Genomic DNA, 5,149 nt, shown 5'->3' with positions numbered 1-5,149 from the left:
GACACATGTTTCTTGAATGTTTCCACACATTCTAATTTATCCCATTAGCCTCAAATACTCCTCCAACTTTTTTCCATCTTTCCTTCAACTTTTTGCCTCAATAGGCACTTGGAACCTCAAACTTCAAATCTGTACAATCCTACCACTTTGTTGAGTTCCAATACCTTGCTATGGTCACCAAGAACCTTTCCAAACTCTGGAATGACCCATAGTCCAATTCCTTCTTGATTCCTCGCTTTTGGTTCTCTTGATCAAAGTCTGCACAACACATGAGCCTTTCTAGGTTCTAACTTCGACACCTTCTTATTGAACTTGTGACCACACTTCTTTCATAACCTTGAGCCTTATGACTTGAACCATCCCATCACATATGAGTTAAACTGATGGCTTCAAATCATGTCTTCTGATGTTATGAACTCCAACACAACATATCTATTTGACATTCTGATCAAACCTTAAACTTCTTGCAGATACTCTTCTTCTTCTTTGCCTTAGCCTAGGATCTTAGGTCCCAATAGCCCACTTGCTTTGACCTTCACCTTGATAGGTCCTTCGAAGCCCTTTCTAGCCTTGTCCTCACTTTACCAAAGTATCTTCAAGTCATATCACATTGAATAATCAAAATAATCAATGTCCATCATCTTCTTCAAATCACACTTCATAGCAAACCTTCTTTGCATGAGACTTCTACAATTCATCCTTACTTCAAGTCTCATTCTGATTCTTTCAATCTTGTTTGCTTTCTCATATTGATTATGATATTCTACATTCTTATAACCATTTCATGTTCTATGGATTATCCCCATATTGCCTAGTGTTGAACCTTTGATTGCATTCCATTGACATGCTCAAGTATATCCATTATACTTAACTTTCCTGTTCAACACTTAGCAAATTGCTTAGTCCTTTAATATTGTTGTCATTCAATCCACCAAAGCTGACTAAGTGTACTTTCATAATGGTCCAATGAATATGAACAAGTGTACTAAAAACTTAAGAGGCGTGGTTTCAGAGGAAAGGTGTTTCATCTTGGTCTCAAAATACTAAAAGAGGATTGGGAACATCGCCAGATATTCATGGCATTAAAAGACTGAAACAAAAGACTATCTTTTATTTGTCGTTAATGCTTAGCTAGACGATGTTGTGTTAATGTTGAATGTTGTTAACAATATAGTGAGTTGTGAAATATGAAGTGATTGTGAGCTCTGAGTTGTGAACTATGAAGTGATGATTGCTATGAACTATATTTGTTTTATATTGTATGTATGTTATGAACTCTATGATATCTTTTGGTTATATATATATATATATCAAAATGTAAATCTATATCAAATGTAAAGACATTCAAATGCTCCTGGACCCACTTGTAGTGTTTGTTCTTGGCTAGAACCAGTTCTGAAGATGGTACTAAAAGTGATCATGTAGTACAATTCTTGGTATGAACCGGTACTAAAGGTTACATCTTTAGTGCCAGTTCATGCCAATAACCGGTAATAAAGTCCCATCTTTAGTACTGGTTGGGAATCTAGTACTATATCCGGTTCCCAACTAGTATAGTTGTCGCATTCTTCGGTAGTGCATGTAGGCATTAGACTAGTAAACTATGGTCCAACAACCTTGAAACTCAAGGTCTGATGCCTCAAAAACCCATTCTAACGTGTCCAAATTGGAAAAAAAATATAAATGGGCGTTGATACATGGTTCTTTTAGGCCTCTCCTAAGACATCAAGTGGTAAAGACAACTAGTGTGCATCACAATAAACTCACTAGATTTATCTAGATCAAGCTACTAGTTTATGCCCCCTTTATAGTATGTTTAAAGAAAAAATGAACTCCTAAACTATTCTAAATGTCTCTCAACTCCAAACAACACTCATAACTAGTCCATCCTTAACCTTGTCTTTTACCATTTTAAAAACCAAAATCCATAGCTAGGGACATGAAAATCATAGATTGCCCAAATGATCTTTATCATTGTGACCTTACAAATTAACTTTAATTTGTATCTGCAAAACATATATTAGTTATAATAACCTTACATTGTCATTAATCACTAAAACTAGTAAGGATCTAGATGCTGTTGGTCACCTGCTTTGATTCCTAAAGGGGACCGAATCAGGACAACACAGTTAGGGATAAAAGACCTTCGTTCTCTCAATCTATCTAGTGGATAGATTGAAGGAGGAAGATTATAATAATCAAAGGCTTCCAAGCAATAAGATAAAATTTCTAAGAGGGATCATTACTAATATGCTTCTCTTACTATCTTTTTCAGACTACAAATAGTTACATGTATACCTTCAGGAGTCAGAGTAGTGAAAACAAAGGTAATATAATCACAGCTTCGAAGGCGGAGTGATCTAGATTCCTCCTAGTAGTCCCCGCTTGCATGGCACTATATCTCTATTTATAGTAGTGATAAAAATTTCTATGAGGAATCATTACTACTATGCTTCTCTTACTATCTTTTTCAGATTACAAATAGTTACAGGTATACCTTCAGAAGTCAGAGTAGTGAAAACGAAAGTAACAAAATCACAACTTCAAAGGCAGAGTGATCTAGATTCCTCCTAGTAGTCCCCGCTTGCATGACACTATATCTCTATTTATAATAGCGAGCTGAAGTACAACTTTGTATAAAATTACAAACATGCCTTCCGTTCCTATACATATATACAAACTATAATATCATCTAGGGGTATCATTGCCTTTTCCTTCGCAGGTGTGCTAATCAAGCCTTCAGGTTTTTTCCTTCTTCGTTGACTTGACGATACACTCCTAAATCATGGAGCTGAAGCTCTTAGTTTCGCTTTTCGTGTGTGTGTCGTTCCTAAATGAAGGTGCACCTCATTATCCCTTCGGAACACCTGAAAAGGACTTAGAAACAATTGACAACTCCATGTTTTGAGGAGCTTTGGCAAGATAAGGCTCCCAACTAATGCTTTCAACAGGTAACGTTGAAACAACGGTAAAGAAGCAATATACATGCAACTAAGTTTTGAATCAATATGTTTTCTTAGAGGTGACTAAGTACATGTGTGGGAAGCACTAGTAGAAAAAGCTCAATGTCTGCGATTGGGTCTAATTTTTACAGGAGATTTTGGTTATCAAACACCAGTAAAATAAAATGTCGGCGCAATTCAAGGAACCGCTAGTGGAAACATGTTATTATTGGTAGTTTTGTAAAAAAACACCAGTGTAAATCATGCATTTTACTAGCCAGTATGATTTTTACCCTTGGTTTTCTTAAGGAACCGCTAGTAGAAATAATTTGAAATCAATATTTTTGAGTTTTTCAAACGACCTTATATGGGAAAACCATCAAAATAAAAGTTGTAGCTCTACAGAAGTTATGAAATTTTGTAGTTGACAACTTTTTCATTTGAAATCATTTGTGCTCTCAAAAATACATTTGAATCTGTCAAATTTAAAATGCAAATTTTTGCAAAGGACCTCGGATGGAAATGTACTAAAATAAAATAGTATAACTTAAAAATTATTCAAATTTGTAGTTGACAACTTTTCGTAAGAATTCAATTGCAGCCTCAAACAATCAATTTGGGGTTGTTTGATTTCTAGGTACTAATTTTTAGTCCCTCCATTTTATTCTATTTTAGTCTCTAAATTACCAAGTACGGAAAACTAAATGGAACAAAATGGAGGGACTAAAAATTAGTACCTAGAAACTGAACACCCCATTATACTTGATTTGTTCTAATATGTGGACGACAAAATGACAATCTTGACATAAATAAGTGATGGGTAGAGAGTGGTAGAGAAGGCTACGCGTGAGGGTAAGGTCACGGATTTGATCATACCCGCCGAGCATGCGAAAAATACCACGACTTCGACCGCCAAATAATTTATTCTATATCTAAAATCCAGTTTACGTTTCATAGAAATAATTTGTACTAGCGGTTTTCTTATTTCAACCGCCAAATAAAAATCGATTTCTACTAGCGGTTGACTGAACCGTCAGTACAAATCAACTTTTACTGACGGTTCTTAATTAACCGTATATAAAAAGTGATATTTATACTGGCCCCCTAATGGTTATAAAAAACGCCAATAAAAACATGAGAACCACCACTACCCTTCTTTGTCTTTGTAACGGTGATGGAACCATAACACAAAAGTTACTTTGAGGCTTGATGTATGCATGAAACTAGGTAGCAATTTCTGATTTATGCAATAGTTGCAATTGAAACTGTTAGCACTAGTTTGGAAACACCATTTTTCCAAAAAAAATTATTTTCTCAGGATAAAATAAACTAATTTACCTTAGAAAAATAGAATTCCTTAGAAAAATAGGGTTGCCAAACTAACCCTTAACGAGTTTGCTCACGAACCGAAAAAAATCCAGCGAATTAAGCTCCCTTCCTTAACAAGCCGTAAACGCCGTGATGGCTTGTTATCCGGTCATAGCTGGGAGTCCATTCTTTCGAAGGGCAGCAAGATATTTGTTGTCAGTTATATCGATCAGACGTTGTGTGTTTTCAATTATTTATAAATTTTAATACGTGTGTCTTAGTATTATAGTAATATTCTAATCCCTAGACATGCATAGGGCTGCAGATCGAGATCTCCAAATGCTGAGAGATCTGAAGAAAGGATCATTATGCATAAATAATAGACTCGCTCGTAGGACTGATGAAGCTACGCATCAGACGAACATCGATCAGTGACCAAATGCTTGCTTAGAAAAATGGAATGCGCTAGTACAGGTGGGGTTTGATGTTGTGGTGATGCTGCCAACAAGTCTGCAGATTTCAGAGACGCCATGATACGGGTGGAATCGCCGTGAAGATCTCCGTAGATCATGTGCTCTTGTCCTATCTTCTCCCAAGCTATATAGTAGTACTATTTCTTTTTTTTAAAAAAAAAAACAACAGGATCTCGTGATGCAGAAGAAACAGTATCTAGCAAACCACGTGCTCCATGCTCTAGCTGTACTACATACGTGTACACCGATCGTTTGCCGACCCGGCAGAAATACGAAAATAATAATTAAGGGCGTAATTTACATGGCGACCACATCCCTCGCAAAGAAATAATAATTAAGCACATTACATACCTACACGTTGCACTTGACGACCTGCGGGCTGCGGCTGCGGCTATGGGTGACCATGGAATCTAAATTTTATATTAT

Source organism: Zea mays, chromosome 8, assembly GCF_902167145.1.
Source record: "Zea mays cultivar B73 chromosome 8, Zm-B73-REFERENCE-NAM-5.0, whole genome shotgun sequence".
Taxonomy (NCBI): Eukaryota; Viridiplantae; Streptophyta; class Magnoliopsida; order Poales; family Poaceae; genus Zea; species Zea mays.
This window is presented reverse-complemented; position numbering follows the sequence as displayed.